This window comes from Arachis hypogaea, chromosome 17, assembly GCF_003086295.3.
Source record: "Arachis hypogaea cultivar Tifrunner chromosome 17, arahy.Tifrunner.gnm2.J5K5, whole genome shotgun sequence".
Lineage (NCBI taxonomy): Eukaryota > Viridiplantae > Streptophyta > Magnoliopsida > Fabales > Fabaceae > Arachis > Arachis hypogaea.
Window position 1 is genome coordinate 52,385,338 of NC_092052.1, and position 26,877 is coordinate 52,412,214.

Here is a 26,877-nt window from a genome sequence, read left to right on the forward strand (position 1 = left end):
TTGAATTGTAAAGGGAATTGGGAGTTGGATTTGCAGGAATTAAACGAGGAAAAGTAAATTGCAACAAAGAGAGAAGTAAAGAAGGACTTGAATCAAACCGGATCTTAAAACAGAAAAGTAAAATGAGCATGAAAACTGTAAACAGAGGATGTAAACTGAGAATTCAGATCTCAGGACCCAAGAGACTAGAAAACCAAGTCTAGATCTCAATGCCTTCCTAGATCCAACAAGAACAATTGCAAAGAAAATGTAAATTGCAAAGAAAGTAGATGAAAAGCAATTAACCGAAACTGAATTCAATTGTGCAGTAAAATTAAACAAGATCCCAAGGTGAGATTGAAACAGAATTTCTTCAACTCTCCACCCAAAATCCAATACAAGAAAAGTAAAGAGTGCTGGGCAAGAACAAGGAAGAAGAGAGATCAATTCTCCTCCCAAATTCTCTTGAATTAAAACAACAATGCTAGGAAAAATAAAAGTGAGCTCCAAGCCAAAACCGAAAAGAAAGCTCTTTTGCAAAACTAAAAGCGAAGCTCCCTTCAAAACTTAAATTCTAATCTATTTATACACTTTCTTCAAATGGTTTTCAAGCCTTCAATTGGGCCTTTGCTCTTGGTGGAATTGGGTTGAGAGAGGCCTTGGTTGATTGCTCTTGGAGTTTGGAGAAGAACCGAATTGAACCGGGTTGGAATCATGAAAGCTTGAGTAAAAGTTGGAGTAAAAGTTAGGGGTCTAACTTTTGCTCCAACTTTTCACATCAGCACCCTTGTTTTGCTGATACCAACGTTGGGGCAAAAGTTAGGGGTTTAATTTTTGCTCCAACGGTGGCCTCCCCTTGGTTTTTCATGGCGCCAACGTTAGCCAAAAAGTTAGGGGGCTAACGTTGGCGCAAACTTTTGCTAGTCCAGGGAGTGTTTTTCATGTGCCAACGTTAGCCAAAAAGTTAGGGGGCTAACGTTGGCGCAAACTTTTTGTGCATCCAGGGAGTGTTTTTCATGCCAAAAGTTAGCCAAAAAGTTAGGGGCCTAACTTTTGCTCCAGCTTTTGCCCAAAAGTTAGCCAAAAGTTAGGGGTCTAACTTTTGCTCCAGCTTTTACTTCCTGGTTCATAATTAATCCAAAAGTTTGAGCCAAAGTTTGAGGGCAAACTTTTGCTCAAACTTTTTGTTCTCTCTTCTTCCTAGCCCTTCCTTCTTGCATCAACCTTTCTCCAAGCTTTCTTCACCTATCATTAATCAACCAAACACATCAAAGCTATGCTCAAAATCATGAGATATTCATTCTTTCATAATATATGACAATTATAGCATAAAACCTCATGAAATAGCATGAATTCATACATGGTTGATTAAATCAAAGGAAACATGAAAATCTACCCAATTGGCTTGCTTTTGGCTCAAGAAAGTGCATAATTCAATTGAGAACAAAAGAAAAAGGCTAGTGAAACTAGGCTAAGATGTCTTGTCATCAATTCCCTAAAAAGTTTCCTACCAAGACGCCCGATTATGACAGGTTGGCAAGGTGAAAACCAAATTCACCGCCCGATCACGACAAAGCTACAGGTCGGCAAGGTGAAAACCAAAATTCACCACCCGATCACGATAAAATCGGCAAAGTTATAAAAAAGTAACCCATAAAAAGGGATTACTAAAAATAACTCGGACCGAGCCGGCGTAAAGAAGTCGGACGAATCAATCAAAGCCACAAAAGTTATAAAAAAGTGATCCATAAAAGAGGTCTGACGAGGATTAGAAAAAGTGGATTGCTATAAATAACTTAGGATAGACCGACATGAAGAAGTCGGACCAACCAGCCAAAGCGACAAAAAGTTATAAAAAGTAAAGCCATAAGAAAGAGGCCTGGCCAGCCCTGAAAATGGATTACTAGAAATAACTTAGAAGGAACCGACATGATGAAGTCGGCCAAACAAAACTACAAAAGTTATAAAAAGTAATCCATAAAAAGAGACCTGACAAGGTCCAAAGAAAATGGATTACTAGAAATAACTTAGAAGGGACCAACATGATAAAGTCGGCCCAACAAAACTACAAAAAGTTATAAAAAGTAATCCATAAAAAGAGACCTGACAAGGTCCAAATAAAATGGATTACTAGAAATAACTTAGAAGGGACCGACATGATGAAGTCAGCCCAACAAAACTACAAAAAGTTATGAAAGGTAATCCATAAAAAGAGACCTGGCACGGTCCAACTAAAAAATGGATTACCAGAAATAGCTTAGAAGGGATCGACATGAAGAAGTCGGCCCAAACCGATTAAAGTTACAAAGTTTTAAAAGTAATCCATAAAATAGACTCAGCGAGGTCCAACTAAAAATAGATTACTAGAAATAATTTAGAAGGGACCGACATGAAGAAGTTAGCCCAAGCCAATTAAAGCGACAGAGTTATAAAAAGTAGATCCATAAAAAGAGATCTGGCGAGGTCCAATTAAAAATGGATTACTAAAAATAACTCGAGAAGGATCGACAAGAGAAGTCGGACCAACGAAGGGCATGCGCTAAAAGGGACACAACTCTGCTCAAAAAGCCACGACTCCACGACAAGGCTATCAAAATTGTTCAGACTGACTAAAAAGTGTTCTACGAGAACACTAAAAAGTCGTCAGACAAGTTAGCCCAGAGGTCATCTTGCCAAAACAGGAGACAGACAAAACAAGATCTGATCAAAAAGAGGTCGGACAGCAAAGTGCCAACACTCTACAAAGATCCACAAAAGGGACAAAGACATCTTACAACGGCCAGAGGAAGGCCAGAAATGCTTTGCTGAAAGGTACGAAGTCTTGAAAAAAGACACTACTTAAAAGGCAAAAGCACAAATTAGAACGGCGCTAAAAAGTCATCCAAACAAACAATAGAAAGGTTCCTCATCGGAACACTACCTAAAAAGTTGTTGGATTATGACTAAAAAGCCCGAGCAGTGAAGACAAACAAGTCGGAATAAGACTGAGAAGTCCTCTCAACAAACTAAAAAGGGAAATACTAGACTCGCACAAGGAGAAACTACTCAAGATCGACCAAAGTCAGGATGCTTGAGCACGACTTCCCCAAAGAGATCGAAGCTCTGAAAGTACGATCTCACGGAAAGGTCTGAACTCAAGCAGGGGCAAAGTCGTACAGGTCGACGTCAGCTAAGAAGAGGCGCAAGTACGATCTCAAAAAAGAACAAGCCAAAAGGTTGGGAAACAAATTAAAGCTCAAATGTGCTTAGCTAAAAGGGATACAACTCCGCTCAAAGAAGGCACAATCTCAAACAGAGCTACGAACGTCATCCGAGACTAAAAAAGGTTCAATATAAAGAACACTAAAAAGTCATTGGACAAGTCACTAAAAGCCTAGATATCAAGCCGCAAGGATAACTTCGCCAAAGTAGAGGGTTTTGTCAACACAAACTTAAAGCAAGGCGTGATCCAGAAGGCAAGGGTAGAAAACCCACACTACCACTCAAAAGAGGTCGGACTGAGAAGTACCAAACCTCTAGAAAATCTGTAAGGATTGCAAAGTAATGAAGAAACAAGCCAGACAGATGCTCGAGCATGACTTCCCTAAAGAGATCGAAGCTCTGAAAGCACGACCTCACGAAAAAGTCGAACTCAAGCAGGGGCATTATTCATGCATCGGTTCGAACTGTAATGAACCGGGTTGGCCGACCTCTTAGAAGGTTGGCCCATGACCGACCTCTTAGAAGGTTAGCCCATGACCGACCTCTTGGAAGGTTGGGCCATGACCGACCTCTTCACAAAGAGCTTGGACAAATCACCATAAGAGGCCCAAGCAAGCCCAAACGAAGGGACGCAGCCCAATCTAAAGGAAGCCAAAGCCTAGAAAGATAAGGACGGTTCCCTTAAAGATAAGATGACTTCAATCAAAGATAAGATAAGATAAGATAACTATCTTATCTCTAGAAAGGTCACTCCACACTACTATAAATACACTGTAGCACCCAGGTATAACTCATACTCTGATTCTACAAAAAACCTGCTTAATACCATTGCTAACTTAAGCATCAGAGTCCCTTGCAGGTACCACCACCCTCCAGTGACAAAGGATCAGCAGCACCCTCAGTCCAACAGCTCCGACCACCCTTATCAAGTTGGATACAACAGCTCTGGCCAGTACAAGAGATCTCGTCCGAGATCGACCTACAGTTTCAGGTAACCCTCGGAATAACTCCCAACCCCGGAATTCTAACCAATGTTGATGCACATGTTTGTCCATTCCTTGTGAGACGACCCGAGGTTTGAATACTTCGGTTTACTTTTATTGGGGTTGAACTTTGTGACAACCATCTATTAAAATTTGATTGAGAGTTATTAGTTGGTTTGGAACAATACTTGCAACGTAAATATTTTGTGAAATTCTCTACCAACAATAATTCTCTTCTATCAGCTGTCCAATGAAATTTTGGACATCTCAGACAAGCCATCATAGAACACGCCTAAGATGGACCACTCTGAGAGCATGTCAGGAGGACATCTCCTAATCAATTGCTTGTATCTTTCCCAAGCTTCATAGAGGGATTCACCTTCTCTGTGTCTGAAGGTTTGAACTTCCACTCTAATCTTGCTCATCCTTTGAGGGGGAAAGAACTTAGCCAGAAAAGCATTAACTAGCTTTTCCCAAGAGTCAAGACTCTCTAGGTTGGGCATCCAACCAGAACTTAGCTTTGTCTCTTAAAGCAAAGGGAAAGAGCATCAGCTTGTAGACTTCAGGATTATCTCCATTAGTCTTTACACCATCACAGATCTGTAAAAATTCTGCTAAGAACTGATGCGGATCTTCCAGTAGAAGTCCATGGAATTTGCAGTTCTGCTGTAGAAGAGAGACTAACTGAGGCTTAAGCTCAAAATTGTTAGCTCCAATGGCAGGTACAACAATGCTTCTGCCATAAAAGTCAGAGGTAGGCATGGTGAAGTCACCAAGGAAAGATTCAAAGGAGCAACTATTCCCAAGAACATAGACACATTCAAAAAATGCAAGGATTAAACAAAGAAAAGAAAAATATTTTTGAAAATTTTTTTAGAATTTTCAAAAATTTGAAGAAGAAGAAAATAAAAATTAAAGACTCAAATAAAATAAAATAAAATAAATTACCTGATCTAAGGAGTAAGACAATCTGGCAGTTTTTCCAAACTCAACAATCTCTGGCAACGGTGCCAAAAATTTGGTGCGTGTGTACGCAAAACCACACTATTTCATACAATGGTAGTAGTACCAGCAAGTGCACTGGGTCATCCAAGTAATACCTGAGCGAGTCAGGATCGATCCCACGAGGATTGTGGCTTGAAGCAAGCTTATGGTTGTCTTGCAGGTCCTAGTAAGGCGAAATCAGAAGGAGTTGGATTATTAAGAAGTTAGCTATTAGGAATTATATGATGGGAATAGAGTTGAGAGTTGGAGTTGGTTTGTCTTTCTGAAGTAACTCTGGTACCACTATCTTCTTTGCTTGGGGATGATCTTTTTCTATGGCAGGCTATTAGTGATCAAAGCCACGCCAATGGTCCGTGATCTCCTCTGCTACAGATTGAACATGGCCATGGCCAGTGGCCGTGATATTCAATCTGATGAAGGGTAAAGTGCATAGAAGTCTATTCTCTTGGCGATCCTACTCGAAATGCCACAGACAAGGTCGAATCTTCCTGATCAGAGAATGCTGCTTCTATGGATTCTAGCCTATACCACGGAGACCTTAATCTCCCCGGAGAATGGCTGAACTGGTGTCTCGAGAAGTCTCCAACGAAATCCATAGCTGTTGGCTACTGCTTTTCTTCTAGGTACTCACACGAACCCAAGTAGATGCGGGTGTTTGTCAGGCACGTTCGTCTTAATGTGATGAACAGAGGCAATTTGTTAGATCGTCTTATTCATCATGATGAAGATCAGGATATACATCTTAGTGATAGATCAAACACGGATTGAAGAAGAAGAAATAGTACTTTTATTAATTCATAGGACTCAATAGAGCTCTTCCCCTCAATTTAGGAGGTTTAGAAACTCATATTGAAAATAAAAACAATGGAAAAACGAAAATAATGGCAGACCTCCCTCTATAGGAGGTGTAAAAGTGATAAAAGATCTAAGACTGAAAGTCGTCAAAAGACTCTGAATTACATAAAGTTAATCCCTTAGATAGATGACTAGTAGGGTAAAATAGTCTATTTAGTGCTAAAATCTACTTCTGGGGCTCACTTGGTGAATGTTTGGGCTGAGCTTTGATGAGATCCACGTGCATTGAGGTCTCTTGGGCATGGAATGCTAGCTAGGGGGTCCTCTCTGGGCCTTTGGACGCTGGGCTCTGCTCTTTGGGTGCTAGACGCTTGGAAAGGGACAGAAAGCTAGCGTTGGATGCCAGTTTTGGGCCTTCTAATTCGAAGAAAAATATAAACTACTATATATTGCTGGAAATCTCTGGAAGTCATCTTTCCATAGCCATTGAGAGTGCTCCATTTGGACTTCTGTAGCTCTAGAAAAGCTCTTCCTAATGCAGGCCAGTCAGATTTGGACAACATCTGCAGTGCTTTCTCTGTCTCTGAATCAGACTTCTGCTCCAGCTCCCTAATTTCAGCCAGAAAATACTTGAAATTGTACAAAAACACAAAAACACATAGTAGAATCCAAAAATGTGATTTTAACACTAAAACCTATAAAAACTTAACAAAAACTAAATAAAAACTACTAAAAACTATATAAATATGATGTCAAAAAGCGTATAAAATATCCGCTCATTATGCACTAACGGTGGCACTAACGTTGCATGCATAAGCCACTTTGGGCATTGCCACTGGCATTGGTGCCAAACGTTGGTGTGCCAACGTTCTTCAAGTCACGCGTACACGTCGCCCACGCGTGCGCGTCAACGCTGTTTTTGGCCATGTCACGCGTATGCGTCGCCCATGTGTGCGCATGACTGGCGTTAATGACACAACGTTAGTCCATTAATGCTCTTCTCACGTGTGTGCGTCTTCGATGCGCATGCCTGGCTTGTCAATTTTCCACTTTCATGCGTACGCGTCGCCTACGCATACGCGTCGTAGCCAATTTTTCCAGCTCCAACTTGAAAATTTGTCAAAGACGTTAGTGTGCTAACTTGACGTAATGTTAGCACACTAACGTTGGCACCATATTATTTGCTAGTAACGTTGGTGAGTCAACTTTGGGGATACCAACGTTGCTTGTTAACTTTCAAATGTTAGTGGGCAACGTTAGTGAGCCAACTTAGGCCACTAACGTTGCTCACTCTCCCTTGGCAACGTTGATGGGCAACATTGGTGAGGTAACTTTGGCTACTAATGTTGCTTCTCCCCTTCTTTGGCAACGTTGGTAGGCAATGTTGGTGAGCCAACTTGGGCCACCAACGTTTCTCCCCTTCTTCATAGGCAACGTTAATAGGCAACGTTGGTGAGCCAAATTTGGCTACCAACGTTGCTTCCTTTCCTCTTTGGCATGTTGATGGGCAATGTTGGTGAGCCAACTTTGGCCACCAATGTTGCCTCCTCCTCCATAGGTAACGTTAATAGCAAGGAATTGGAACTCAATTATTTACAATCTGCCATTGATCTACTTTATATGATTGTGAATGAAGTTTAGAACCATTGATTCATGACGGATTATAATATCTCCAATCCCTAATGAATCTCACCCATTGTTGCTCTTCCTTTCAATTACTTTAAATTTCTTGTTATCTTTGATTCCCAGCACCCAGAACCCATTTACATTTCATGCAATTTATCTTTCATTGCTATTTACATTCTTGCTTTTTCTTTTTTGTCATTTAAGTTTCAGCTCTTTAATTTCTTGTCATCTAAGTTTCTACCATTTACCTTTCACAATTTACTCTCAACTCTTTATTCTTCAGCAATTTAAATTTAGTATAGTTACTTTCTTTGTCAATTACATTCTGTTCATTCAATTACACTAAAATCATCAAATATTAGCTTGACTAGATAAATTACCTAACTAAAGTTGCTTAATCCATCAATCCCTGTGGGATCGACCTCACTCAACAGTGAGTTATTACTTGGCGATTTGGTACACTTGCCGAAGGAATTTGTGTTGTGCAAATTTCCTGTCATCAAATTTTTGATGCCATTGCCAGGGATTAATTCAGATTGACAATGATTAAGTAGGTGATAGTCTAGATTGAGCATTTTTCTTTGTTTTTGTTTAAGCATACTAACTGTTTGACACATTGTGTCAGCTAATTCTAACACACATTCTAGCAATAGAGTGTTCACTTTTCATTTGATTCTGAGCCAGAGAGAAATCTTCTAAGACTGAGAAGAGAAGTCAGAGGGAAAAGAGTTTTGGTGAAGAGGACTCCAAAGAGGACTTGGATCAAGTCATGGAGGACGTGATGCATGAGGAAGGGGTGGCTAACAACAATGCCCAACCTGCCAGGAGGGTGCTTGCCTCCTATATTATTCCTGATCCTAGGAACTGTGGGAGTAGTATACTCACTCCTAATGTACATGCCAACAATTCTGAGCTTAAACCTCATCTCATTACTTTGGTCCAGAATAATTATCAATATGGAGGAGGTGCTTTGGAGGACCCTAATCAACACCTATCCGTTTTCCTAAGGATATGTTACACCGTCAAAACTAATGGAGTACACCTAGATATCTATAAGCTACTACTATTTCCTTTCTCTCTAAGGGACAAAGCAACTCAGTGGTTGTAGACCTTCCCAAAGGAGAGCATCACAAATCGGGATGACTTGGTTAACAAATTCTTGGCCAAGTTCTACCCCCCTCAAAGAATTATCAAACTGAAGACTGAGGTGCAAACTTTCAGACAATTAGAAGGAGAATCATTGTATAAGGCTTGGGAGAGGTATAAAGCACTGATAAAGAGATGTCCTTCAGATATGTTCATTGAATGGGTGAAGCTTCAGAACTTCTATGAAGGTATCTCTATGAAAGCAAGAAAGGCACTGGATTATTCTTTAGGAGGGTCACTTCAAATCATGAAAACTCTAGAGGAGGCACATAATCTCAATCACATGGTGGCTAACAACCAGTATATTTACTCCACAGACAGACAAGCAACTCCCAAGAGAGGTGTATATGAGCTTGAGGGTGTGGATGCTATCCTAGCCCAGAACAAGCTAATTGATGCACGGAAACTTATCTCTCAGCAAATTTCCCTTCAGCAAGTTTACCGAATTGTCGTCAAGTAAAAACTCAAAATAGAGTGAGGTCGAATCCCACAGGGATTGATTGGTCAAGCAACTTTAATTAGAGGAATGTTCTAGTTGAGCTAAGCAAAAATTGAGTTGAGGAATTGCAGAAAATTAAATGGTGAAAAAGTAAATAACAGAAAATGTAAATACTGGAAATAAATGGTAGAAAGTAAATTACAGAATCTTAAATGGGGATTTGGGAAGATGAGCATAAAAGTAAAAGGCAGAAATTAAAGAGAATGGGTAAGATTAGAAATGGGGGATTCATTGGGCTTAGGAGATGTTGCATTCTCCGGATCAAATTCATTCTCATCTCTTCCTCAATCAATGCATTCATCGATCTCTTTGGTAATCTTAAGTGATTGGATCCCAATTCCTTGGCAACCCAATCTCTCTAAACTTGAACAATTGCCCAATTCCTTGATTTAATTGCTCATGAGAAGAGATGAAGTATGGTCACTGATTATACCACATGTATTTCAAAATCAAAGTATTGGTAGGATTATATGTCACTATATCCATCCAAACCCCAATTTGTTCCAACATGAGAAAGCAGCATTTCTAGCATGATCTCCTCATTCCTCTTCCAAGGTTTCGAGGAGATCCAAGTATGAATAGCCTTTTTTCCAAGACAACTACCTAATTGGATGAAGATTGAAAGCTTTCTAGTAAAATCAAGAGAAAAGAAAGAAGAAGAATAATGAAAACTATTATTGATCCATCAAATTATAACAGAGTTCCCTAACCCAATAAAAAGGGGTTTAGTTATTCATAGCTCTGGAAATGGAAGATGATAGAGAAGAGTGCATTCTGAAATTCAACTAGAAGTTACAAAGGAAGTAAAATATACAAAGTATTGTTCTCAAGTTCCAGATCCTCTTTTTAATTCAAAACTATCCCTATATATACTACTCTTCTGATCTTCTAGTTAGCTCTTCAAGTCTTGGATATCGGCCCTTGATCTTTAGTTGAAGCAGTTATAGTCTTTAGTGGGCTCAGCTTTGCTTGCAGAAAGAATGTGAGTTAGGCATGATAGGAAGTTAGTTAGGGCATTAGTGGTGTTAATGTTAAGTGAAAATTTGGGTTCAAAAACGTTAGTGACGATAACTTTGTCACTAACGTTCCAAACTAGTTGATCCAAGTTAACTTCAACGTTAGTGGTACTAACGTAACCACTAACGTAGCCTCTTAGCCCTTCACAAGCGTTATTGGCACTCACTTTTACCAATAACGTTGCTCCTTGTCCCTCTCTTCCACGTTAATGATCCACGTTAGTGTAACTAACATGGCCCTTAACGTGGGCATGCCCAAGCTTGGAGAGCGTTAGTGACACTTACCTTTGTCACTAACGCTTCAAAGTGCCCCTTTCTCCCACGTTAGTGCTTCACGTTAATGGCATTAATGTGACCACTAACGTGGGTATGCTTGCCATCTCCAACGTTAGTGACAAAGGTTAGTGTCACTAACGTTGGCATATCATCCCTTGCTCTACGTTACCCTTCACGTTAGTGGTCTTAACGTGACCACTAACCTAGGAAATCTTGGCCTGATCCAACGTTAGTGACAAAGGTGAGTGTCACTAACGTTGGCGATTTCCTCTCCTTCCACGTTAGAGTTCACGTTAATTAGATTAACGTGACTCTTAAGGTGGCTATATGTGGCCTTTTGGAACGTTAGTGGTGCTTACTTTTACCACTAACGTTGGAGCTTCTTTTTCCTTCCACGTTAGTTCCCACGTTAGTGTAACTAACGTGGCAACTAACGTGGGTTATGATGGCTTTCAAGGGCGTTATTGGTGGTAACTTTACCGCTAACGTTGCAAGATTGCTCCCTTTCTACGTTAGTGGTCACGGTAGTGAGACTAACGTGGCTCCTAACGTGGCTCTTCTTTGCTTTCTTTGTCCTGAAATCAAACAAACAAGGTGCATCAAAGCTTTATTTCAAGTCATGAGATCATGCATCATCCATTTTGTCATTTAATTCATGCAAAATTCTCATGAAATCATGTAAAGTTCACAATGTTTGCTTGAATCAAGATGTAAGTGCATATTCACCCAAAACTTGCTTATTTACTAAGGAAATGCATGAAACTATCCTAAAATAGTAAAGAAAAAGGTCAGTAAAACTGGCCAAAATGCCCTAGCATCACTAATGCACCAACAAATCCAGTAGCAGATGAAAATAATGGCAAAAAGGATGGATGGACTTAAATTAGCTACAATTAGCACAACAAGCCAAGCCTCAAATACATGGGGTCAAAATGAAGAAAGCTTTGAGGCATACAACAATGAGCAGCAGCCTGAGCAAGTCTAATATATGCACAATATAAGCTCTTCTCACAATGATTTCCATGGGACACATACAATTCCTCATGGAGGAACCATCCCAACTTGAGGTGGGGAGACAATCAGAACCAATGGCAGAAGAACTCCAATCCCAATAACTTTTGCAATACAAACAATTACAACTAACCACCCACTAACAACAACCAATTCAGAAAACCCCAAAACTCAAATCTCCAACCTCAAAATACTTCACAATGGAATCAAAACAACCACCCCACACCCTCATTTAACCACTCTTCAAATGGCTCCAACAACTTCCATCAATAACCATCACACCCCATGCAAGCACAACCATAGTTAGAGTCTCAAAAGATCTATAATTTAGAAGCAATAATGGAGAAATTCATCCAAAGTCAAGAAATGGCAAGGAAGGATTATGCCATGACACTCAAAAACCAAGAGGCCTCAATAAGAAATCTTGAAAGACAGATGGGACAAATGGCTAAACAAATCACAAAGATAGGTGACAAGTGAGCAAATGCCTTCCCTAGTGACACTGAAGACAACCCAAAGGACAAAAGAAAAGCTACAAAATAAGAGGAGTGTAAGGCAATCACATTGAGAAATTGGAAGATTATGGAAAAAGAAGCCACCATTTAGGAAGAACATGACAGAGAAGTTCCAAAAGAAAAGATAAAGGAGAGAAGTGAGGAGGATTACAAGACCGAAGACTCACAAATCTCAAAGGAAGACAAGAACATCCTTAAACAACAGCCACAAGAGAAGAAGGAAGAGGTGAAGCCATATATCCCTGGTGTGCGAATCTCCACGCTTCGTACAATTGAACCAACAAGTGCACTGGGTCGTCTAAGTAATACCTGAGTGAGTTGGGGTCGATCCCACGAGGATTGTGGTTTGAAGTAAGCTATGGTTATCTTACAGGTCTTAGTCAGGTGGATAGAAGAGTTGTTGGATTTGGAAGATGGAATTACAAGGTTTGATTATAAGAAGATGTTGGTATGTTTGTGATTGCATAAAAGAAAATAAAGAAAAAGGGTAATCAGAACTCAGAAGTCATGTAAACTATGATAAGAAGGTGGTTAATACTTGGAGATGCTTTGTCCTTTTGGATTAACTCTGGTATTACTGTATTCTTTAAGTGTGAATAATTTCTTCTATGGCAGTCTGTATGTGATTAATGCTAGTTTGAGCAGCTGCCAATACTCCTCCAGATCTGAACCCCAGGGTTAGTGCGAATCCATTCTGATTGAGGGTGAAGCTCCTGTAGTCCATTCTCTTTGGTGATCTTACTCAAAATGCCACGGACAAGGTCGGATCTTCCAGTTTAGAGGATGCTGTGCCTTTGGGTTCTAACCTCTACCACAGAGACCTTAATCTCCCCATACTTCGGCTGAACTAGTGTCTCGAGAAGTCCCCAATGAAGTCGTGGATTAGCCATCTAAGAGATGTATAATCAAGCTGGTGGTTCATCATTGTCCGATGAAAGACTCACTCTGAACCCATGTTGAATGTGATAACCTTATGCCAGTTCAACGCATTCATATTGATGAAGAACGAATATACATCTTAGAATAGAGAATTAAACACGAGTTGAGAAAGAACAGTAGTACTTTTATTAATCCATTAAACTCAGTAGGGCTCCTCCCCTCAACCTAGGAGGTTTAGATACTCATACTGATAGAAAATATAATCATAAACAAAATATGGCTGAAAGTTCGTAGAGATTATGTAAAATATCCCTTAAATACTAAACTAATGACTAAGGATTACATAAGAAGGGTAACACAATCTTTCTAGCGCTAAAATCCACTTTTGGGGCCCACTTGGTGAGTGTTTGGGCTAAGCTTTGATGAGATCCATGTGCTAAGAGGCCTCTAGGGCATTGAACGTTGGCTAGGGGTCCTCTTTGGGCGTTTGGACGCTGGTCTCCTCCTTTCGGCACTGGATGCCTGGAATGGGGCAGGAGGCTGGTGTTGGACACCAGTTTTTTGCCTTTAACTCTGAAGCAAAGTATAGACTATGATATATTGCTGAAAAGCTCTAGAAGTCAAATTTCCATAGCCGTTGAGAACACGCCATTTGGACTTTTGTAGCTCTAGAAAAGCTCTTTCAAGTGGAAGGAGGTCAGATCCAGACAACATCTGCAGTAATTTCTTTGTCTTTGAATCAGACTTTTGCTCCACCTCCTCAATTTCAGCCAGAAAATACCTGAAATTGCATAAAAACACACAAACTCAGAGTAGAATCCAAAAAATGTGAATTTAACACTAAAATCTATGAAAATATAATAAATCTTAAACAAAACATGCTAAAAACTATATGAAAATGATGCCAAAAAGCGTATAAAATATCTGCTCATTACAACACCAAACTTAAACTGTTGCTTGCTCCCAAGTAACTAAAAACATAGTAGGATAAAAAGAAGAGTAGGTTACAATAAATCTCAGAGTTTCCAATGAAGCACAGTTTCAATTAGATGAGCGGGACTTAGTAGCTTTTTGCTTCTGAATAGTTTTGGCATCTCACTATCCATTGAAACTCAGAAGTGTTGGTCTCTTTAAGAACTTAGAATCCAGATGATATTATTAACTCTCGTAGTTTAGTTCTTTTTTATTCTTGAACACAACTTTTAGAGTCTTGGCCGTGACTTTAAGCACTTTGTTTTTCAATATTACCACCAGATACATAAATGCCACAGACACTTTAACTGGGTGAACCCTTTCGGATTGTGATTCAGCTTTGCTAGAATCCCTAAATAGAGGTGTCCAGAGTTCTTAAGCACACTCTTAGGATCTTTGAATCTTTTTACCCTCACCTTTTGACTTAAAGGGTTACTGGCTTTTCGCTCTTGTCTTTTGGTTTAAAGAGCTATTGGCTATTTCTGCTTTTTTTTTTATTTTTTTTCTATTCAATTTTTTTTCGCCATTTTATTATTTTTTTTGCATGCATATATTAATTTTTTTTCTTTTGCAACATGCTTTTTCTTTTTCTTTTTGCTGCTTTTTCTTGCTTCAAGAATCAATTTTTGGATTTTTCAGATTACCAATAATAATTTTTCTTTTTCGTCATTCCTTCAAGAGCCAACATTCTAAAATTCCAACTTCGAATATGCACTGTTTATTCATACATTCAAAAAATAAAAGCAATGCCACTACATCAAGATAATTGAACTATTCTTATTATAAACTTAAAATTCATGTATCTCTCAATTCTTTTCAATTAAAATTTTCTTTAAAGCAAGGTGAGAGATATATGGAATATTTTACAACTTTAAGACATAATTGGAAATGATCATGCAATAAGAATAAGAGAACAGACAACACAACATAACAAAAAATAGAAAAATAACATAAAAAAGGAGATAAAGAGAATGAATCCACCTTTAATGGTGGCGGCTAGTACTTCTCCTTAAGTATCCAATATAGTGCTTCATCTCTTCAATGTCACTCCTTTGTCTTTGTTGTTCTTCTCTCATGGCCCATTGGTCTTCTCTAATTTTATTGAGAATGGTTGAATGCTCTTGATGCTCCATCCTCAACTGATTCATGTTAGAGCTCAATTCTCCCATGGAAGTATGCCATTGATCCCACTAGGTTTGAGGAGGAAAATACATCCCTTGAGGCATCTCAGGGATCTCATGCTAAGGCGGTTACACAGGTTCATGTGCATGCTCTCTAGTTTGCTCCATCCTCTTCTCCGGATCTCTCTTCGGATTTCCGAATATTCATTCTTCTTGAACCTGAAAGGGACCTCAGGGATCACCTTCTTTTCTGCCACTACTTCATAGAAGTGGTCTTGGTGGGCTTTATTTGATGAATCTCTCCATCTCCCAAGATTCAGAGGTGGCGGCTACTACCATTCTTTTCCTCTTTCTAGAGGATTCTCCAACCTTGGGTGCCATAAGTGGTAATGGAAAGCAAAAAGCCACGCGTTTCCCATACCAAACTTAAAAGCTTTGCTCGTCCTCGAGCAAAAATAAAGAAAAAAGAAGAATGAAGTAGAAGAAGAAGAAAATAGAAGGAGATGTTGGGAGAGGGCAATTCGGCCAAGGGGGTTTTGATGTGTATGAGAGGTGTGTGTATGAAGGGTTAGAATGAGGGGTAAATATAGGAGTGGGCTAGGGTTGGGTTCGGTCATGGGTGGGAAAAATGGGAGAAAAATTTGATTTTGAAGTGGGTTGGGGTTGGTGGGAGTTATGATGGGTTTGGGGAAGTGATATGGATGTGATTGGGCTAGGGTTTATAGGGAAGTGTGTATGGAAAAGTGTGAAAGTAAAAAGGAAGAAGCGGGGTAAGTAAAGATGCTGTGGGACCCACTGGTCCTGAGAGGTTAGGGAATTCAGATTCCCTGCCCTCTGCATTGGCGTTGAACGCCCAGGGTCTATTCCCTAGCTGGCTTTCAACTCCAGCAACACTCCATCCAGAATGTTCTGTTTTCGCTGCTGAATTTTTCTGTCTTTGTTCTGACTGCTGCACATGATCATGAACCTAAAGAAAATTTTAAAGAAAAATAAAATTAAGGAATTAAAAGAAATAGAAATAATTAATTAAGGTTGGGTTGTCTCCCAACAAGCGCTTCTTTAACGTCATTAGCTTAACGGTTAGCTCCTTACGGAGGTGTGTATGGGCTCAGAATTTTGTCCTTTACAGTGAACTTTCTTCCTGTCTTCTCATGAATGAGCTCCACATGCTCTAGAGATAGGAGACCACTCACTGTATGTGGTATGACTGTTTTCTTAGTGAAGACAACTCTCATGCCAAGTGAGAGGCCTTCTGTTGGGACTTTCTTATCCCTGCAGCCTTTAGGCACTTTCTTTCTAGTACCTTTGTTCTTAGAGCTTGTTAATGGCTGCCCAACACCAAATATAGAATTGATGTTTGGGGGTTTAGTAAAACTATACACTGAAGGAAACGGTTGGAACACTAGGTGTTGCACCATTGTCTCTTTCTTATCAGAGGGAGAATTAGGTTTGGACATCTTGAACAAGACGTAGTCCTTTCCTAGTTGGAAAACCACTTTTCCCTTTGCCACATTAATCATGGATTTTGCAGTGGCTAGGAAAGGTCTTCCGAGGATGATAGATTCATCCTCATCCTCTCCAATATCCAAGACTATGAAGTTTGCAGGGATGTAGTGATCTTCAACCTTTACCAAGACATCCTCTACTAAGGCATATGACTTCTTCATTAACTTGTCTGCCATCTCTAGTGAGATGTTTGCAGCTTGTACCTCAAAGATTTCCAACTTCTCCATTACAGAGAGTGGCGTGAGGTTTATGCTTGACCCTAAGTCACACAGAGCCTTCTCAAAGGTCATGGAGCCTATGGTGCAAGGAATCAGGAAGCGTATAGGATTTGGAAGCTTCTGAGGTAGCTTCTGCTGAATCAAAGCATGGAGTTCTTTGGAAAGCAATGGAGGTTCTTCCTCTAAGGCTTTGAAGCAAATATCATGGCATTCAGCTTTATGAGAGCTCCTAGGTACCGAGCAACTTGCTCTTTCCTAGTGTCTTCATCCTCATCAGAGGATGAGTGTTCATCAGAACTCATGTTTTACAAAAGTTCATGCAAAAGAACCCCTATGGTCTCTACATGAGCCTTGGCTTTCTTTAGTTCTTGGATAGGGATTTCTTGAGTAGGTATTGAGCACTCAGAGGGTGTGCTTTTACTGGCATTCAACGCCAGCTCTGATGGCTCTTTAAGCGTTGAACGCCTATGCTGTATACCCTTACTGGCGTTAAACACCAGTTCCCTTACCATTTTAGGCGTTGAACGCTCAGCAGGGATGTCTTGGCTGGCGTTCAATGCCAGGTTCCCTGGCTGTTGGGGCGTTGAACGCCCAAAGAGGGCTTCTTCGCCAGCTTTGCTATCTGGTTGGGTGTTGAACGCCCAGTGAGGGCTTCCTCACTGGCATTCAGCGCCAGGCTCTTAGCCATTTTGGACGTTGAAAACCCAGTGAGATCTTCCTCACTCATGTTCAATGCCTTCTCAGTCTCTCCAAATTTGGCTTCAGCCTCAGTGGTGATGGCCTTGCACTTTTTTCTTGAGTTTACTTCAGTGTTACTAGGAAGAGTGTCAGGAGGGGTCTTAGGGATTCTCTTGCTCAGTTGACCAACTTGTACCTCCAAATTTCTGATGGAAGACCTTGTTTTAGTTTTAAAACTATGAGTGGTCTTAGAGAGGTTGGAGACTAGAGTGACTAAGTCATAAAGGCTCTGCTTAGAAGTCTCCATATTCCCTTGAGAAGATGGGAATAGTGGCCTATTGTTGAACCTATGCCGATTCCTTCCACCTTGATTATTATTGAAGCCTTGTTGAGGCTTCTGTTGATCCTTCCATGAAAGGTTAGGATGAATCCTCCATGAAGGGTTGTAGGTGTTTCCATAGGATTCTCCTATATAATTCAAGTCCTCCAGGGTGGATTGATCAGGATCATAAGCTTCTACTTCAGAAGAAGCTTCCTGAGTGCTGCCAGCTGCAGCTTGCATTCCTGTCATATGCTGAGAGATCATATTGACCTGCTGGGTCAAGATCTTATTCTGAGCCAATATAGCTTTCAGATTATCAACTTCAAGAACTCCTTTCTTCTGAGAGATTCCATTGTTTACAGGATTTCTCTCAGAGGTATACATGAATTGGTTGTTTGCAACCATCTCAATGAGTTCTCTTGCTTCTGTAGGCATTTTTTTCAAATAGAGTGATCCACCTGCAGAGTTGTCCAATGATATTTCGGACATCACAGACAGCCCATCATAGAAAATTCCTATGATAGACAATTCTGAGAGCATGTCAGGAGGACACCTCCTGATCAATTCCTTGTATCTTTCCCAAGCTTCATAGAGGGATTCACCTTCTCTTTGTCTGAAGGTTTGAACTTCCACTCTAATTTTGCTCATCCTTTGAGGGGCAAAGAATTTAGCCAAGAAAGCATTAACCAGTTTTTTCCAAGAGTCTAGGATCTCTTTTGGTTGAGAATCCAACCATATCTTAGCTCTGTCTCTTACAGAAAAAGCAAAGAGCATAAGTTTGTAGATTTCAGGAATTAATGTGGATTAGAAAAGATTTGAATTCAAAATTTGAAATTTAAAAATTAAATTTTAAATTTTGAGTTTTGAAATTGAAATTTGAATTTTGAAAAAGTCAACAAGATAAGATAAAGATTTGAAAAAGATTTAATTTTTAAAAATGTTTTATTTTGAAATTTGAAATTTGAAATCTAAATTTTGAATTTCAAAATTGAATTTTAAAATTTGAAATAAAGTAAATCTTTTGAATTATAAAGAAAGATAAAAAGATAAGATATGATTTTGAAATTTGAAAACTAAGATAAGATAAGATAAAAATTTAAAATTAAAATCTAAATTTTTATTGAAAATTCCAAAAATTTAATTAAAATAAAGATATAAAAGATATTTTTTTATTTTTGAATTTAATGAAGAAAAAGAAAAACAACAAAAAGACACCAAACTTAAAATTTTTAGATCTAAAGGGACCTAGTGTGCAAAAATTAACAAGAAAAACACAAAGAGACACCAAACATAAAAATTTTAAGATCAAAATAAAAAGAAAAACAAGAACATTTTGAAGATCAAGAAGAATACCAATAACAAAACTAAAAAAATTCAAAGAACACAAGAACATGCAAAAGACACCAAACTTAAAATTTTTGAAAATCAAATACAAAATTTTCAAAAATTTCAAAGAAAAAGACATAAGAAGACACCAAACTTAAAGATTAACACAAGATTTAAATAAAAGAAACTATTTTTGAAAATTTTTAGAAAGAAAGACTCAAAAAATTCAAAAATTTCAACAAAAACAAAAACAAAAGACTCAAACCAAAAACAAAGATTAAACAAAGAAAAGAAATTTTTTTTGAAAAAGGTTTTTGATTTTTCAAAATAAAATAAAATAAAATAAAAGACTCTAACAAAATTAAAGACAATACCTGATCTAGGAAACAAGATAATCCGTCAGTTGTCCAAACTCGAATAATCCCCGACAACGGCGCCAAAAACTTGGTGTGCGAATCTCCACGCTTCGTACAACTGAACCAGCAAGTGCACTGGGTCGTCCAGTAATACCTGAATGAGTCAGGATCGATCCCACAAGGACTGTGGTTTGAAGCAAGTTATGGTTATCTTGCAGGTCTTAGTCAGGTGGATAGAAGAGTTGTTGGATTTGGAAGATGGAATTACAAGGTTTGATTATAAGAAGATGTTGGTATGTTTGTGATTGCATAAAATAAAATAAAGAAAAAGGGTAATTAGAACTCAGAAGTCGTGTATATTATGATAAGAAGGTGGTTAAGGCTTGGAGATGCTTTGTCCTACTGGATTAACTCTGGTATTTGTATCTTCTTCAAGTGTGAATGATTTCTTCTATGGCAGGCTTTATCTGATTGACGTTGGTTTGAGCAGTTGCCAATAATCTTCTAGATATGAACCCCAGGGTTAGTGCGGATCCATTCTGATTGAGGGTGAAGCTCCTGCAGTCTATTCTCTTTGGTGATCCTACTCAAAATGCTACAGACAAGGTCGGATCCTCCAGATCAGAGAATGCTACCACAGAAACCCTAATCTCCCCATACTTCGGCTGAACTGGTGTCTCGAGAAGTCCCCAACGAAGTCGTGGATTAGCCGTCTAAGAGATGTATAATCAAGCAGGTGGTTCATCATTGTCCGATGAAAGACCCACTCCAAACCCAAGTAGAATGTGATAACCTTATGCCAGTTCAACGCATTCATATTGATGAAGAATGAACATACATCTTAGAATAGAGAATCAAACACGAGTTGAGAAAGAACAGTAGTACTTTTATTAATCCATAAAACTCAGCAGGGCTCCCCACCTCAACCTAGGAGATTTAGACACTCATACTGATAGAAAATACAATGATAAACGAAAATATGGCTGAAAGTCTATAGAGATTATGTAAAATATCCCTTAAATACTAAACTAATGACTAAGGATTACATAAGAAGGGTAAAACAGACTTTCTAATGCTAAAATCCACTTCCGGGGCCCACTTGGTGAGTGTTTGGGATGAGCTTTGATGAGATCCACATGCTAGGAGGCCTCTAAGGCATTGAACGCTGGGTAGGGAGTCCTTTTTGGGCGTTTGGATGCTGGTCTCCTCCTTTGGGCGCTCGATGCCTGGAATGAGGCAAGAGGCTGGTGTTGGACGCCAGTTTTGGGCCTTCAAATCTGAAGCAAAGTATCAACTATTATACATTTTTGGAAAGATATAAAAGTCAGGTTTTCATGGCCGTTGAGAACGCTCCAGTTGGACCTCTGTATCTTTAGAAAAGTTCTTTCAAGTGCAAGGAGGTTAGATCCGGACAGCATCTGTAGTGCTTTCTTTGTCTCTGAATCAGACTTTTACTCCAGCTCCTCAATTTTAGCCAGAAAATACCTGAAATTGCATAAAAACACACAAACGCAAAGTAGAATCTAAAAAATGTGAATTTAACACTAAAACCTATGAAAATATAATAAAACTTAAACAAAACATGCTAAAAACTATATGAAAATGATGCCAAAAAGTGCATAAAATATCCGCTCATCAGTCCCCAAACTTCCATATCCTCAAAGGTTTAAGAAAGAGAACCAGGAGAAGTAATACTCCGATTTTTGGAGATATTTAAGACACTCTGCATCAACATTCTTTTCATAGAATTCCTTGAACAGATGCCACTATATGCTAAGTTTATGAAGGAAGTGTTGACAAAGAAAATATCCTTGAAGGAAGGACAAATTATTGTGATGACCAGGGAGTGTAGCGCCATAGTCCAAAGGGATTTGCCAAGAAAGAGGAAGGATCGAGGGACCTTTCATATCCCCTGTACCATAGGTAAAACGACAATTGAGAAAGTATTTTGTGACCTTGGTGCAAGCATAAATCTCATGCCCCTATCTTTAATGAAGAAGCTCCAAATTCATGAATTGAAACCTACACAAATAGCTCTTCAAATGGCCAATAAATTCATTAAGCAAGCAGTTGGGGTTGTGGAGAATGTTCTAGTAAGAGTGGGGAAATTTTTTCTTCCAACTGACTTTGTCATCCTAGACATGGAGGAGGATTTCAACACTCCCATCATTCTGGGGAGGGCCTTCTTAGCTACGGGCAGAGCATTAATAGATGTTTAAAAAGGAGAATTGATGCTAAGAGTACATGATGAGCACCTAGTGTTTCATGTCTTCAAGAGCTTGCATGATCCCACTCAAGAAGAGGAATGCATGAAGGTTAATGTCAGAGATCCAAACTTGAAGGAGGCACTCAATGAGCCATATCCAAAGCTTCTAAGTCCATGCTTGAAAGACAAAGAAGAAGTAGAAATGGTGCAACATGTTCAAGGAGTCAAGGAGGAACTACAACCAAAGCCCCCCATATGAGACCCTCAATAAGAACCTTCCAGATATTGAGCCACTGGTGCACAAAATCGTGATTTTTCATTCCTTGGTAACGGCGCTGATGAGCGGATAATTTATACGCTTTTTAGCATTGTTTTTAATATGTTTTCAGTATATTTTAATTAGTTTTTATTATATTTTTATTAGTTTTTATTTAAAAATCATATTTCTGGACTTTACTATGATTTTGTGTATTTTTCTATGATTTCAGGTATTTTCTGGCTGAAATTGAGGGACTTGAGCAAAAATCTAATTCAGAGGCTGAAAAAGGACTGCAGATGCTGTTGGATTCTGACCTCCCTGCACTCAAAGTGGATTTTCTGGAGCTACAGAAGCCCAATTGGCGCGCTCTCAATTGCGTTGGAAAGTAGACATCCTGGGCTTTCCAGAAATATATAATAGCCCAAACTTTGCCCAAGCTTTGATGGCCCAAACAGGCATTCCAAGTCAGCTCAAGAATTCTGGCGTTTAACTCCAAAACTAGCACAAAAGCTGGAGTTAAACGCCCAAACTGGCACAAAAGCTGGCGTTTAACTCCAAGAAAAGTCTCTACACATGGAAGCTTCAATGCTCAGCCCAAGCACACACCAAGTGGGCCCGGAAGAAGATTTCTGCATTAATTACTGATTTTTGTAAACCCTAGGCTACTAGTTCTCTATAAATAGGACCTTTTGCTATTGTATTTTCATACTATCGATCTTTACTCATACTTTCATAGACCTTTTCACGTTTGGGGATGGCCTCACGGCCATGCCTGAACCTTGTTCTTATGTATTTTTAACGGTGGAGTTTTTACACACCATAGATTAAGGTGTGGAGCTCTGCTGTTCTTCATAAATTAATACAAGTACTATTGTTTTTCTATTCAACTCAAGTCTATTTCTTCTCCAAGATATTCATTCGTTCTTCAACTTGATGAATGTGACGATCCGTGACACTCATCATCATTCTCACCTATGAACATGTGCCTGACAACCACCTCTGTTCTACTAGCAATGGCTTGAATGCGTATCTCTTGGGTTTCTAATCTAAGAATGGAACCTTCGTGGTATAGGCTAGAATTATTGGCGGCCATTCCTGAGATCCAGAAAGTCTAAACCTTGTCTATGGTGTTCCGAGTAGGATCTGGGAAGGGATGACTGTGACGAGCTTCAAACTCGCGATTGTGGGGCGTGTGACAGACGCAAAAGGATCAATGGATCCTATTCCGACATGATCAAGAACCGACAGCTGATTAGCCGATATTGTGACAGAGCATCAGGGCCATTTTCACTGAGAGGACGGGATGTAGCCATTGACAATGGTGATGCCCAACATAAAGCTTGGCATGGAAAGGAGTATGAATGATTGGAAAAAGGCAATAGGAAAGCAGAGGTTCAAGGGGAACAAAGCATCTTCATACGCTTATCTGAAATCCACCAATGAATTACATTAGTATCTCTATCTTTATTTTATGTTTATTTTCATCACCTTAAACTCCATAACCATTTGAATCTGCCTGACTGAGATTTACAAGATGACCATAGCTTGCTTCAAGCCGACAATCTCCGTGGGATCGACCCTTACTCACGTAAGGTATTACTTGGACGACCCAGTGCACTTGCTGGTTAGTTGTGCGGAATTGTGACAAAGTGTGATTCACGTTTGAGAGCTCCAAGTCTTTGGCACCATTGTTGATGATCATAATTTCGTGCACCAAGTTTTTGGCACCGTTGCCGGGGATTGTTCGAGTTTGGACAACTGACGGTTCATCTTGTTGCTTAGATTAGGTATTTTTTTCTTCAGAATTTTTAAGAATGAATTCTAGAGTTTCAAGGTGATGTTCCCACCATCACAAAAGCTGATTGATTCTCATCAATTTAGCTATTGAATGTAATGTCCTGCTGAAGCTTGGCCAAACATGTCTAATCTTTTTAGACTGAAGCTTTAAACTAACATTGCATGATTCCTGGAATTCTTATTAAAAGTTTTGATTCTCTTTATTTTCTTTTCTATATAATTTTCAAAAATCACAAAAAAATTTATAAAACCATAAAATCAAAAATATTTTTATGTTTCTTGTTTGAGTCTAGTATCAATTTTTAAGTTTGGAGTCAATTGCATGTCTTTATTCTTCTTGCATTTTTCGAAAATATGCAATATGTTCTTCATTGATCTTCAAGTTGTTCTTGATGATTTCATTGCTCTGATCTTCAAATTCTCTTGTTTTGTATATTTTGTTGTTTCTTACATGCATTTTTGCATTGTTATAGTCCTTAGTATACAAAATTTTAAGTTTGGTGTCTTACATGCATTGTTTATTTGATCTTAGTTGCATTTTTATTGATTCCCATCATCAAAAATTCAAAAATATTTTTTAAAACTATGTCTTTTCAAGTCAATAATACAGTAAATTGAAGATTCAGAACATTCAGCAGAGGAATCAAACAGAAAAAGCTGGGCATTCAAAACGCCGAGTGAAAAAAGGAAAACTGGCGTTTAAACGCCAGCCAGGGTACCTGGCTGGGGGTTTAACACCCAAAAAGGTAGAGATTTGGGCGTTAAACGCCAGAATGGGAACCATTCTGGGCGTTTAACGCCAGGATGACACTAGAGGGAAGATTTTGTTTTTAATTCACATTTTTTTCAAGTTTTCATAATTTTTCAAAATCAAATCTTTTTGAAATCATATCTTTTCAATCATATCTCTTTCAAAATCAATTTCTTTCCATTTTATATTTATTTTCACTATTTTCAAAAATCCTTGCTTCAATTCAAGATTTACTTCAAAATTTTCAAGTTGTTACTTGCCTATTAAGAAAGGATCAAACTTTAAATTTTAGAATCATATCTTTTAATTTCTTGTTAGTCAAGTAATCAACTTTAATTTTAAAAAACTTTCTTTTTCTAAATTGATTTTCAATCATATCTTTTCAATCATATCTTTTCAATCACATCTTTTTCAAAATTAATTTTCAATCATATCTTTTTAATTTCTAATTTCAAAATCTTTTTCAAAAATCACTTTATTTCTTTCCCAATCTAAATTTTCGAAAATCTCAATCAAATTTTCAAATTTCTTTTAATTATTTCAAAATCTTTTAATTTATTTTTGAAAATTTTTCCCCTCTTCTCACATCCTTCTATTTAAAGGACAAACACTCCTCCTCAAGGTACAATTCGAACTCCCTCCTTCTTTATATGTTCGAATTCTCTTCCATCTACCTCCTCCTTCTATTCTTCTTTTCCTCTGACACCTCAAGGAATCTCTATACTGTGACATAGAGGATTCCCTACTTTCTTGTTCTCTTCTCTTTTATATGAGTAGGAGCAAAGATAAAGGCATACTTGTTCAAGCTGATCCTGAACCTGAAAGGACCTTGAAGAGAAAGCTAAGAGAAGCTAAAGAACATCTCTCTTTAGAGGGCCTAACAGAGCTCTTCAAGGAAGAAGAAACCATGGCAGCCAAAAACAACAATGCCAACAATGCAAGGAAGGTGCTTGGTGACTTTACTGCACCTACTCCCAACTTCTATGGGAGAAGCATCTCAATCCCTGCCATTGGAGCAAACAACTTTGAGCTTAAGCCTCAATTAGTTTCTTTAATGTAATAGAATTGCAAGTTTCATGGACTTCCATTGGAAGATCCTCATCAGTTCTTAGTTGAATTCTTGCAAATCTGTGCCACTGTCAAGACCAATAGAGTTGACCTTGAAGTCTACAGACTTATGCTTTTTCCTTTTACTGTAAGAGACAGAGCTAGGACATGGTTGGATTCACAACCTAAAGAAAGCCTGAACTCTTGGGAAAAGCTAGTCAATGCCTTCTTGGCAAAGTTCTTTCCACCTCAAAAATTGAGCAAGCTTAGAGTGAAAGTCCAAACCTTCAGACAGAAGAAAGGAGAATCCCTCTATGAAGCATGGGAAAGATACAAGCAATTGATCAAAAGGTGTCCTTCTGACATGCTTTCTGAATGGAGCATCATAGGAATTTTCTATGATGGTCTGTCTGAACTATCCAAGATGTCATGGGATAGCTCTGCTGGAGGATCTCTTCATCTGAAGAAGACGCCTGCAGAAGCTCAGGAACTCATTAAAATGGTTGCAAATAACCAATTCATGTACACTTCTAAAAGGAACCCTGTGAATAATGGGACAAATCAGAAGAAAGGAGTTCTTGAGATTGATATTCTGAATCCCATATTGGCTCAGAATAAAATATTGACTCAACAAGTCAATATGATTTCTCAGAGTCTGTCTGGAATGCAAGCAGCAACATGCAGTACTAAGGAAGCTTCCTCTGAAGAAGAAGCTTATGATCCTGAGAACCCAACAATGGAAGAGGTGAATTACATGGGAGAACCCTATGGAAACACCTATAATCCTTCATGGAGAAATCACCCAAATCTCTCATGGAAGGATCAACAGAGACCTCAACAAGGTTTCAACAACAACAATGGTGGAAGAAACAGGTTTAGCAATGGCAAGCCTTTTCTATCATCTTCTCAACAACAGACAGAGAATTCTAAGCAGAGCCCCTCTGACTTAGCAACCAATGTCTCTGATCTAATTAAAACCACTCAAAGTTTCATAACTGAAACAAGGTCCTTCATTAGAAATTTGGAGGCACAAGTGGGTCAGCTGAGTAAGAAAATTACTGAACTCCCTCCTAGTACTCTCCCAAGCAATACAGAAGAGAATCCAAAGAGAGAGTGCAAGGCCATAAACACGTCTCATATGGCCGAACCTGGAGAGGAGGAAGAGGCAGTGATCTCCACTGAGGAAGACTTCAATGGACGTCCACTGACCTCCATGGAATTTCCTAATGAGAAACCATGGGAATCTGAGGCTCAGACTAAGACCATAGAGATTCCATTAAATTTACTTCTGCCATTCATGAGCTCTGATGAATATTCTTCCTCTGAAGAGGATGAAGATGTTACTGAAGAGCAAGTTGCTAAGTACCTTGGAGCAATCATGAAGCTA

General features: G+C 38.9%; 2 non-coding genes across 2 annotated transcripts; one reads left to right on the forward strand and one right to left on the reverse strand.

Moving 5' to 3' along the window:
- Positions 1 to 18,281: 18,281 nt before the first annotated feature.
- LOC112767878 (small nucleolar RNA R71) lies at positions 18,282 to 18,390 on the forward strand. Its single transcript, XR_003185318.1, has one exon. It is a non-coding gene; the product is annotated as a small nucleolar RNA R71 (small nucleolar RNA).
- A 7,362-nt stretch (positions 18,391 to 25,752) lies between these two features.
- LOC112767793 (small nucleolar RNA R71) lies at positions 25,753 to 25,860 on the reverse strand. Its single transcript, XR_003185234.1, has one exon. It is a non-coding gene; the product is annotated as a small nucleolar RNA R71 (small nucleolar RNA).
- Positions 25,861 to 26,877: the final 1,017 nt, after the last annotated feature.